The sequence below is a fragment of the Chiloscyllium punctatum genome, chromosome 7 (assembly GCF_047496795.1).
Source record: "Chiloscyllium punctatum isolate Juve2018m chromosome 7, sChiPun1.3, whole genome shotgun sequence".
Lineage (NCBI taxonomy): Eukaryota > Metazoa > Chordata > Chondrichthyes > Orectolobiformes > Hemiscylliidae > Chiloscyllium > Chiloscyllium punctatum.
The window spans coordinates 42,717,870-42,730,415 of record NC_092745.1 but is presented as its reverse complement, the minus strand read 5'-3'; the positions used below and the strand labels follow the sequence as shown (position 1 = coordinate 42,730,415).

The window sequence follows — 12,546 nt, the reverse complement described above, 5'->3', positions numbered from 1 at the left end:
TGTTGTTGTCTGTCTGTGTTGCTCCTGATTGTATTGGTGTTGACTCTGTCTGTGTTGCCCCTGATTGTATTGGTGTTGTCCATCTGTGTTGCCCTGATTGTATTGGTGTTGTCTGTCTGTGTTGCCCGTGATTGTATTGGTGTTGTCCGTCTGTGTTGCTCCTGATTGTATTGGTGTTGTCTGTCTGTGTTGCCCTGATTGTATTGGTGTTGCATGTCTGTGTTGCTCCTGATTGTATTGGTGTTGTCTGTCTGTGTTGCCCCTGATTGTATTAGTGTTGTCTGTCTGTGTTGCTCTTGATTGTATTGGTATTGTCCGTCTGTGTTGCTCCTGATTGTATTGCTGTTGCCTGTCTGTGTTGCTCTTGATTGTATTGGTGTTGACTCTGTCTGTGTTGCCCCGATTGTATTGATGTTGTCTGTCTGTATTGCTCCTGACTGTATTGGTGTTGACACTGTCTGTGTTGCCCCTGGCTGTATTGGTGTTGTCTGTCTGTGTTCCCCTGGCTGTATTGGTGTTGTCTCTGTCTGTGTTGGGCCCAGATTATCATGGTGCTGTTTGACAGTGATGTCTCTGATCCTCATGGTATGTTTGACAATGTTTTTCCCGATACTTGCAATGCTGTATGATACAGTTGTCCATGCTTTTGATGAAGCTGTAAAACAATGTTGTCCGTGATTCTAATAGCACTATATAACTGTGGTCCCTGATTCTCATGTTGCTGCATAAGAGTACTCTCACCGATATTCAGCATGCTGTCTGACATTGTTGCCTGTCATTCTCATAGGACTCTATGACATCGTTTCCCTTGATCATCATTGTGTTGCAAGACAGTGTTGCCATAGATTCTCTTGGTATTTCATGATAGTGTGCCTTTTATTCTCATAGTGCTTTCTGGCAGTTGTGTCTCTGACTATGATTGAGCTGCACAATAGCTTCATTTGAGATTCTGGTGCTATTAGATAGTGTTGTCCCTCATCGTGGTGATGCTGTTTGACAGTGTGTCTATGAGTTTAATGATGCTGTTTGACAGGGTTAAATATGAATATCATTGAGTTGTACAGTAGTCCTTTCTGTGATTTTGACGGTGATATAAGACAGCATCATTCCTGATTGTAATGGTGCTGTATGACACTGTTGTCCCTGATTGTAATGGAGCTGTATTACACTGTTGTCCCTGATTGTAATGGTGCTATGTGACAATATTGTTCCTGATTGTAATGGTGCTGTGTGACAGTGTTGTCTCTGATTACAATGGTGCTTTGTGAAAGCGTTGTCCCTAATTGTAATGGAGCTGTATGACAGTATATTCCCTGATTGTAATGGTGCTGTGTGACAGTGTTGTCCCTGATTGTAATGGTGCTCTACGACAGTATTGTCCCTGATCGTACTGGAGCTGTATGACACTGTTATCCTTGATTGTAATGGTGCTCTGCGACAGTGTTGTCCCTGATTGTAATGGAGCTGTGTGACAGTATTGTCCCTGATTGTAATGGTGTTGGATGACACTGTTGTCCCTGATTGTAATGGTGCTTTGTGAAAGCGTTGTCCCTGATTGTAATGGTGCTGTGTGACAATGTTGTCCCTGATTGTAATGATGCTGTATAATACTGTTGTCCCTGATTGTAATGGTTCTGTGTGACTCTTTTGTTCCTGACTGTAATGGTGCTGTGTGATGGTGTTGTCTCTGGTTGTAATGGTGTTGTATGACAGTGTTATCCCTGATTGTAATGGTGCTGTGTGACAGTATTGTTCCTGATTGTAATAGTGCTGGGTGACAGTGTTGTCCCTGCTTGTAATGGCACTGTGTGACAGTACTGTCCCTGATTGTAATGGCGCTGTATGACACTGTCATCCCTGATTGTAATGGTGCTGTGTGACAGTGATGTCCCGGCTGTAATAGTGCTGTGTGACAGTTTTGTCCCTGATTGTAATGGTGCTGTGTGACAGTGTTGTCTCTGATTGTAATGGTGTTGTATGACACTGTTGTCCCTAATTGGAATGGTGCTTTGTGACAATGGTGTCCCTTATTGTAATGGTAATGGGTGACAGTCTTGTCCCTGATTATAATAGTGCTGTGTGACAGTGTTGTCTCTGATTGTAATGGTGCTGTGTGACAGTGTTGTCCCTGATTGTAATGGTGCTGTGTGACAATGTTGTCCCTGATTGCAATGGTGATGGGTGACAGTCTTGTCCCTGATTATAATAGTGCTGTGTGACAGTGTTGTCTCTGATTGTAATGGTGCTGTGTGACAGTGTTGTCCCTGATTGTAATGGTGCTGTGTGACAATGTTGTCCCTGATTGCAATGGTGATGGGTGACAGTGTTGTCCCTGATTGGAATGGTGCTCTTTGACAGTGTTGTTCCTGACTGTAATGGTGCTGTGTGAAAGTGTTGTCCCTGACTGTAATGATGCTCTATGACAGTCTTGTCCTTGATTCTCATATTACTCTATGATAACATGGTGTTCTCCGGCAGTGTTCTTTTTGATTTTAATGCTGTTGTTTGACAGTGTTCTGTCTGATTTTCATTGTGCTTCAGACAGTCGTGTCCGAGAATCTGATGGTGCTACGTCACCGTATTCTCCCTGATTGTCATCTTGTTGTATGATAGTATTGCCTTTGTTACTGATGGTGCTGTATGACCGTTCTGTCCCAGACTCTTATGATCCTAATGACTATTGCCAATGATTCTTGTGGTGCTTTGTGTCAGTGATACCCTCTTATTCTTAGGTTGCTGCTCGCCAGTGGTGCAGTTGATTCGCTTTGTGCTGTACAAGTGTTTTCTCTTTGTCTCCTGGTACGAGACGAGTGTTGTGTCTGATTTTCATGACAGTGTTTGACAGTGTTGCCTCTAATTCTCATGTTTCTGAAGGGGAGCACCATGCTTCATTCTCATAGTGTTGTACAACAGCGTGGCATCTGCTTCTCAATGAGGTGTACAACTGTTTGCATAAGATTCTTGTCGTGCTACATGACAGTATTATCCCTGATCCTCATGGCACCGTACGAATGACTTATTTCTCATTCTCATGTTACTGATTCTCTTGGTGCTGTACCTTGGTGTTGCCTCTGGTTTTCATGGTGCTTTATGTTTATGTTGCCTCTTGTGGTGCGGCACACCAGTGGGGGATTCGCCTCCCATGGTGCTGTTATCTCTGATTCTCATAGTGATGCATGACAGGGTTGTCCTTGATGGCCATGATGCTTTTTGGCATTGTTACCTCTCGTTCCCATGTTGCCTTAGATCAGTGTTTCTTGATTCTCAGGGGCAACAGTGTAGAGTCTGACTCTCATTGGGCTGCACCTCAGTTTTGTCTGTGATTCTGGTGCTGCCGTATGTCAATGCTGTCTGTGATTGTCACGATGTTGTATTACAGTGAAGTCTCTGGTTCTCATCGAGCTTTGTTGTGGTGCTGACTGTGATTGTCGTATTGCTGGATGAACTGTTTTCACTGATTTTTGTACCACAGTGCAGTCTCTGATTCACATAGTGTTTTCTCTGAATCACCTGGTGCCGCATTTAAAAAGTTACCCTTGATGCTTATGTTTGTGCATGACTTTGTCATGGATATTGGTGGTGCTGTCTTACATTCTTGTCCCTGGTTCTCTTTCATTCTTTATGACAGTGTTGTCCCTGATTCTAATGCTTCTCTTAAGGCAGTGTTGTTTTCTGATGTTGATGGTTTTATATGTTGGTCTTTGCTTTCTGATTCACGTGACAGTTTTCTCTTTGATCCTCCTGGTGATGTGATTGCTAATGCGATATAAACATGTTTTCTACTGCACCGTCATTCTCATCCTCTCCCCCTGGGAAAAGACGAACATATCCTGAACTGTAAACAGCCTGTGTTTAACCAACTTCATTTACACCTTTCTAACAAGCAGAATAGAAACGAGGACACTGTATCTGAGTGTTTAGCTCTTACGATTTATTTTTGTAGTATCCCGTTACAAAGCACAGAGTGGACAGCAGGAGATTCAGTTCTTAGAGGGAATTATCCGCTGGAAGGGGACTCCTGAAGCTGGGAGATATCACATCAGGGAAACTATCCCAAAAGTTCTGGGCACTCTGAAGGTGTTAGCAATTGAAGGGAAATGTCAAGGAGCCCTTTATCCCACAATAATCTAGGATTGAAAGAGAATGGATTCCACCTTGAACCACGTTCCATGGCAGATATTTAACAAGCACAATTTTAAATGGGTTGAAGTGGTCCTCGTGGGATCCAGATTGAGGGTATTATTCCTTCTCCATGTAAGTTGGTCATAGGGTCCCCTATACATCTGTGAGTTCCAAACCCTCACCGAAAAGTACATAATGGAAGAAATCATGGGAAAGCTCCCAAAGTAGATTATGGTCATGCTTCACTTGGATGTTCCAGCTATATTGACAAAGTGGTAACAAACTCCAAACCACAGAGTGGAATATTGGAGGCCAGGTGGTGGCGGTAAGCAATGTGACAGTCAATGTGATTGAACTACTGCAGGCAGTACATAGATAGGGTAGTTCCTGCGGTCAGTCAGATTCATTTTTTTACCAAATGAAGCCTGAGCCAACTAGGGGTGAAGCTGCTGAGTAGCTTTGGTTAGGTTTGTGCTGTGGGTCCTGGAGGGCCAGGCACAAGTACAGCAGGTATTCTTATCGCAAGTGGGTGTCAGGTCACTGCTGCCTATCCCCTCTAATCTGGATTCAATAGTGCAGAACCTCCTGATACCTCAGGAAACAAAAGAGGCAAGTCCCACCTATAACTGAGCTTCCTTCCTAATAAAGTGCAGCCGGGCGCAAAGGTGTAAACTAGGTGGGAACGCCATTTCACCTCTGACCACAGTTCTTCTTGTGTTTTGCAGGCGCAATGAAGAAGTGCTGGTCGTTGATAGTGGTGGTTGAGCTATTCACCAATAGCAGGTGAAGGATTCACTGGTTCCATTTCAATAACCCGAAGGGACGGAACAGAGGATCCTTTTGGGAGAATCCACACAGTCACAAAGTGGAGGATGGAATGCAAACCAGCATGATTTTGGGAGCAATCAGACTTCAAGACGTTTAGCGAAGAGTCCATTTGCTTATCGTAACGTGTGTGAAAGAAGGTAAAGGCTTCACTGTTGAATATGTCTCACACAATAAAACAATCCTAATGAAGGATTTGAGCAATAAAACACAAATTAATTTAAATATAATTCTGGGTGGCCGCTTGCACAAGAGAAATGAACCAAATTTTCCACCAAATGTTTGGTAAAAGGCTGTGAGAACTTGATAGGCCGAATGGCCTGCTTCCATACTAGAGGGGTTTGATGATTCTATGAAGGATTGAAGGTAGAGATTAAAAAACCAAAGAAAGTATTCCTGAATGTCTGTATTCTCCAGACAGTCCCTGCCCTGCACATCAACCAACTAATGGTAGATGTTCTCATACTCCATAATACTATCTACCATAGGGTAGTGCCCATCATCAATTTGTGCTGCATCTTCGTGAGATCTCACCTGGAGTACTGAGTACAGCTTTCATCTCCTGACTGAAGGAAGGACATGTTTACCATAGAGGGAGTGCAGCGGAGTTTGACCAGAGTAGTGAGATTGAAGAGATTGGGCCTGTATTCCCCAGTTTAGAAGAATGAAAGGTGGTCACATTGAAAGTTACAAAATTCTTTAAGGACAAAACAGGTTTGGCTGCAGAAGGGATGTTATTCCTGCCTAGATGTTGGGGGCTTAGAACCAGGAGACGCAGACTCAGACCAAGAGGTGAGCCATTTAGAACAGAAAATAACAGGAATTTCTTCACACATGCAGGAGTGAATGTTTGGAATTCTGTAACAGGGAGCTGTGACAGCTCAGTTGCCATATGTGTTCGATTTCTGGTCACTAATGACATAGGGATATTGTGGGAAAATGATGTTAATGTAGTTGAACAGCCATGATCTGAAATGGCAGAACAGGCTCAATATTTTGAAAGACCTGATGTTCCTCTGTTGCCAAATATGCAAGACTGGAATTTTATAAATCAAAGTCCATCCTCTTGTTTGGAAACCCGTTGTACTGGAGTGATGGTGATTTCTGGGCTACAGTTAGATCCATCGTGAGGCATAGATATGTGGGAACCTGACAGGTATACAAACCTATGGCCGAGGGAGGTGAAACTTAGTCAATAACGTAGCAACCGTTTTTCATACACAGAGCATCACTTGTAAGTAGCTTAGATTTAGCTGTTTGCAATAAACAAAGTGAAGGTACAACCCAGAGCTCAAGGATATTTCTCAAAACGTGAACGGGATTGAGGTCTTGGTGAAGATCACATGATGAAGTTGTGCGGTCACGCAGTTGGAATTTCTCACCACAACACTACATGCAATAATCAGACAGGATAGAAATACTCTACTGAAGTAACATGTGTTCATTAAGTGAAATTGCAGCTTGGTATGAGAGATTTGAAGATAGGTTAAAAAAGGTCAAAGCTCCCCCCCCCTGCATTGAGAATCGATGTTTAAACACTCTGGTAAAATATCATATTAAAAACACAGTGTAAAAAGCAGTCAACACGCTTACTCTAATGCTTTGCTCTAGCTCCAAGGAAATCCCGTCCCAGTTTATTGTTCTGAAAAGATCAGAATAATACAACAGCATGTGATCTTGTTTAATACTTGAATGGAGTGGGAATAGAACCGTCAACGCTGGTATTTGTTGTCTGTCCCTAGTTCCTCTTGAGAAGTTGCTGGTGAGTCACCTCCTTGAACCACTCCAGTCCAGAGTTAAAAATCTGAACAGGTCTGGCCTTATAAATACTATAGCTACAAGAGTAGGCCAGAGGCTGGAAGTTCTGAGGTAAGTCATTCATCAGGGGTGTAATGGAATACTCCCCACTTGACTGGATGGGTGCAGCTGTAACAATACTCAAGAAGCTTAACATTACCCAATATCACCTGCCACCTGAAGGTTACCCTCTAAGCCACTCACCATCCTGACTGGAACTAACATTGTTTCACTGTCTCTGTGCTGAAATTCCCTCCCAAAGGACATCGCAGGTCTACGTGGACTACTATAATTTGGAGATGCAGATGTTGGACTGGGGTGGACAAAGTTAAAAATCACACAACACCAGGTTATAGTCCAACAGGTTTATTTGGAAGCACTTGCTTTTGGAGTGCTGCTCCTTCATCAGATAGGTAGTGGGGTATGATCATAGGCGACGAGCTATGTTTATGTTTAATGTGGTGGTTGGGTCACTAAACAAGCAGATTGCTCTGTCCTGGATAATGTTAAGCTTCTTGAGTATTGTTGGAGCTGCACCCATCCAGTCAATGGGGAGTATTCCATTACATTCCTGTCTTGTGCCTTGTAATGGTGGGCAGGCGCTGGGGACTCAGGAGATGAATGACTTACCTCAGAGTTTCCAGCCTCTGGCCTGCTCTTATAGCTATGGTATTTATATGGCTGGACCTGTTCGGCTTCTGGTCAATGGTAACACCCAGAATGCTGACAGTAGAGAATTCTGTGATGGTAATGCTATTGAACATCAAAGGAGGACAGTTAGATTCACCATTGCTGGATTTTGTCTTTGTCTGACACTTGTGTGGCACAATTGTTAGTTAGGTGTATTATAGAATATTACCAATACCTTGCTTATCTTGTGAATATCAATGGGATTTTAATAGGAATGCAACTACAGGTCTTGAAGAAGCATGGGAAGACCGTTGTGTGACCTTGTGATACATGAGCATGATGAATTGTTATGCAGATTCAGTCTGACATCAACAATTACTTGTATCATGGAAGTGCTTGAGGTAGAAATTTTCACCAGCTTAATTTAATCGAGACAGATAGGAATGTTGTGCATCTGGTTGTAAGTTTGCTCGCTGAGCTGGTAGGTTTGTTCTCAGACGTTTCGTCATCATGCTAGGTAACATCATCAGTGAGTCTCCGGTGAAGCGTTGGTGTTCTGTCCTGCTTGTTATTTATCTGTCTCGGTTTGTTGTGGTGGGTGATATCATTTCTGGTTCTGTTTCTGAGAAGTTGGTAAATGGGGTCCAACTCGATGTGTTTGCTGATGGAGTTCTAAGATGAATGCCAGGCCTCTAGGAATTCCCAGGCGTGTCTTGGTTTAGCTTGTTCCAGGATGGATGTGTTGTCCCAGTCGAAGTGGTGACCCTCTTCGTCTGTGTGTGTGTGGATACCAGTGAAAGTGGGTCATTCCTTTGGTGGATAGTTAGTGCTCAGGTATCTTGGTGGCTAGTGTCCTGCCCGTCTGTCCACTGTAATGCTCGTTGCAGTCCTTGCATGGTATTTTGTATATGACGTTCGTTCTGCTGGTTGTTGGTACGTGTTCCTTTAAGTTAATCAGGAACAGTTTCAGTGTGGTGGTAAGTTTGTGGGCTACCATGATGCTGAGGGGCTGGAGTAGTCTGATCATCATTAAGATGTCTTTCATGTATGGCAAAGTGGCTAGAGTCTCTGGGCGTGTTGTGTCTTGTTTAGACCTGTGGTCCAGGAATCGGCGGACTGCACTTATCAGGTACCCGTTGTTCCTGAATATGTTGCCTGGGTGTTTTTCCTCAGCTTCTCGTAGTTCCTGGGTGCCGCAGGGTGTTGTGGCACATTGTAATAATGTCCTGATGCAGCTCTGTTTGTGGGTGTTGGGATGACTGCTCCTGTAGTTGAGTATCTGGTCAGTGTATGTGGCTTTCCTGTAGATGCTGGTCTACAGCTCTCCATTGGCTTTTCGTTCTACTGTGACGTCTAGGAAGCTGAGTCTGTTATTGTTCTCCTCCGTGTTGGTGAACTTTATACCAGTGAGGATGTTGTTTATGTGTCAGTGGGTTTCTTCTACTTTGTTGCATTTCGTGATGACAAAGATGCCATCCACATGACCCAAAACTTGGGCCAGATTGCAGGAAGGGCTGTTCGTTCTAACCTCTGCACAAGTGCTTCTGCTAAGAGTTCTGATATTGGTGATCCCATGGGCATCCCAGTGATTTGTTTGTACGTCTTATTGTTCAAGGTGAAGTGGGTTGTGAGACACGGGCCTACTAGTTTGAGGATGCTGTCTTTGCTGGAGTTGGTGCTGTCAGGCATTTGTGCATCTACAGTGGAACCTCAACGCAAGTGAGGGACTAATGCAACTTGTCAAACTGAACGTTACAACTTTGTTTCTGTTCTAAAACAGTTAGCGATGCAGAAGGTCATGAACATGATCAGTACGTGCATATCTTAAAGTCAGTTTGTGCAAATATGTTGCTGAGTTTGTTTATACCATCCCAGCCATTGCCGAACATTTAATGAAGCTTAAATAAACATTCACTGGTTAGAAACGCAGACACTTAGAGAATAGAAGCAGGTGTAGGCTACTCAGCCCTTCAAACCTGCTCTGACATTCAATATGATGATGGTTGATCACCCAAATCCACACGCTGTTCCTGCTTTCTCCCCATAACTTTTGATCCATAAGGAATATATCCAACTCCTTCTTATAAACATTCAGTATTTTCGTCTCCAATTCATTCTGGGGCAGACAGTTCCATAGGTTCCCCAGTGTCTGGGGGAAAACATTTCTCCTCACTTCAATCCCAAATGGCCTACCCCATATTCTTAGACTGTGACCCCTCATTGTGGAAGTATTATCAGTCACAGAGACACACTTGTGTAACAAGGACAAGACTCAACAATATAAAAATACCACATTGCAGTATGACATTGAACGTGATGGTCCAGCCCAGAGAAGCAAGAGGGATTCTATAATGAAGGAAGTAGCTGAGAAGAATGTTGAAAACAGAACAGCTGAGTAGACCGCAGTACTGAAGCAATATGGTGTTCTTATTTAATATTGTGACTGGGGCATTGATCATAAAAGCTGTATATTGAGGATGGGGGGTGTAGCTTGGTTGTGTTGGATGGGGTAGATGGATTCAGTAGTGGTGTACTTTGGTCAAGTCGGGAGAGACTGGGTCTTGCAGTGGGATGTAGTTGCATTGGATCATGACGTGTCTGAAAAGGTTGGTTGGGTTAATGGGGAAGGGGGTTAGTTGGGGTAGGATCAAGATGTGGTCAGGCAGGGTGGTCCAGTTGGGGATGTGGTCAGGTCTGCTCGGGGTTGGGGCTAGTGGATGGGGGAAGCAGGCGGTTGGGGTGGGTGTAAATAGATGCGAGTGGCTGGGGTAGTCTGGTCTGGTTGGGAGGATGGTTAGGTGGCAAGGTCTGGTCTGTGCAGTCAGGTTCTCTCCAAGTCGAGCAGCTTTAGCCATTATGTACCAAAAGGAGACTCAGTGTCAACAAAGAGGAATTACACTTTGATGGGATTACACTGAACCCCGAAGCCTCTTCATCAAACAATCTCTATCAGCAGGTTTCCCCAGTTAGACAGTTCCATTTGAGCAACTGTCACAGTGGTCTACTCAGAATGGGACGTTACTGTTGAAGTGGAACAGATAGTGTCTTGCAGGCTTTCGATTTCAGTCAAAAATGCAACACATACTGAATGTCATGATCGATCATCCAATGACCATTGAGGCTTTTGCCATGTCAAATCCAATTCATTATTGAAAATAAAACATATTAACAAAGGTGTTCAGGTAACCTTGTTAGTGTAGTCTGCAGTGTAACAGAGAGCTGCAGTTAAGGAACCTCGCTGGAGCAGTAAGCTACCACAGAGGACCGTATGGAATATGACCATTAAACTTCGAGTACATTTAGATTACAGCGTGGAAACGGGCCCTTCAGCCCAACACCGAAGTGCAACCCACTCAGACCTATTCCCCCACATTTATCCCTTCACCTAACACTACAGGCAATTTAGCATGGCCAATTCACCTAACCCGGACACTTTTGGACTGTGGGAGGAAACCCACGCAGACACAGGGAGAATGTGCAAACTCCACACAAACAGTTGCCTGAGGCAGGAATTGAACCCAGGTCCCTGGTGCTGTGAGGCAGCAGTGCTAACCACTGTGCCACCATGCCACCCACTTTTTTTTTAGATTCATTCTTGTAAACCTCCTTTGGATCCCCTCCAACACCAGCACATACCTCCTTTAGTTTGATTAGATTACTTACAGTGTGGAAACAGGACCTTCGGCCCAACAAGTCCACACTGACCCACCCAGACCTATTCCCCTACATTTACCCCTACACGTAACACTATGGGCAGTTTAGCATGACCAATTCACCTGACCTGCACTTTCTTGGACTGTGGGAGGAAACCGGAGCACCCGGAGGAAGCCCACGCAGACATCGGGAGAATATGCAAACTCCACACAGAGAGTTGCCTGATCATTTATACATTACATTGCCAGAGCATTTTTATTGTTAACAGTATACCGATAAGGGCGTTAATTGCCATTTTTATACTATAAATGGTTCAATTTTCTAAATGATCTATTTTGACTTGACTCCCTATGAGTATATTTTCTCATGCTGTAGGGCATCGATAGTTCCGATTCACACTGTGTGTCTGACAGGGCTGTTGCTGATTCAGAGTACTTTGTGACAATATTACAAAAACAAAATATGGCAGATGCTGGAAATCTGAAATGTAAAAATATCACATTTCTGTGGAGAAAAACAGTTTACATGTCTGGTTAATGATGACCCTTCAAGTCTGAGACAGTCCTGCTCCTGAATCTGATGGTTGTGTCTGAGAGTGTAGTCTCTGTGTCTCATGGTGATGTACGACTGTCCTGTCCCTGATCTGATGGCTGTGTCTTCGAGTTTTGTCTCTGTTTCTCATGATGGCATACGACTGTCCTGCCCCTGATTCTGATGGCAATCTCCAGACTAATGACACTATGTAGCTATATTGACAAAATATATTTTTTTCCATGAAGCCTGAATTTTGCAGAGGGAGAGCGACTGGAGTTTGGAGATCAACACTGTGGTCTAAGCATTGTTAGGAAGTATCATTGCACTAGTTCAAGAGAGCTCCATGAGCATTGGGGGTGGCATAATGGTTAGCACTGCTGTCTCACTGCACCAGGGACCCGGGTTCGATTCCAGCCTCGGGTGGTTGTTTGTATGGAGTTTGCTTGGGTTTCCTCCCACAATCCAAAGGTGTGCAGGTCAGGTGAATTGGCCATACTAAATAGCGTTTGGTGTATTAGTCAGAGGAGGGTGGGTTACTCTTCAGAGGGTTGGTGTGGGCTTGTTGGGCTGAAGGGCCTGTTTCAACCCCAAAGGACCTCTAATCTAATGTCGAGGTGATTGGGAATAAATTGCATTACTAATTACTTTAACCACACTAAATGACTATATTTCTATGCAATAAATTCAACTTGTGTTAAACCTTTACCTTGCCTGGTATTCAGTCCACCTTGGGTAATTTATAGGCCAACTTGTAAATGGGAGTTGCGTTGTTCGGTTGGCTGAGTCAGCAAAACTGGTTTGTGCCTGCACATGATTTGTCGGGAGCTTGCTGTGCATGTTCTAATTTGGAGCTGGCTCTCAGGCTGGAGGGAGTGGTCTTGAAATTATACCAAAGTATGACATATTGTGAATTATTGACCGATGGAAGCTGCAGTTGGATGTTGTTACTGCGGAGAAAGTGAGTTATTAAAAACTAGCAGGTAA

At 43.9% G+C, this 12,546-nt stretch overlaps 1 protein-coding gene across 5 annotated transcripts in view; it reads left to right on the top strand.

Annotated features, from left to right (window-relative positions):
* Window positions 1-12,546, top strand: part of LOC140479598 (LIM homeobox transcription factor 1-alpha-like) — a 312,251-nt gene that overhangs the window by 89,082 nt on the left and 210,623 nt on the right. The gene's annotated exons all lie outside the window — the stretch shown is intronic.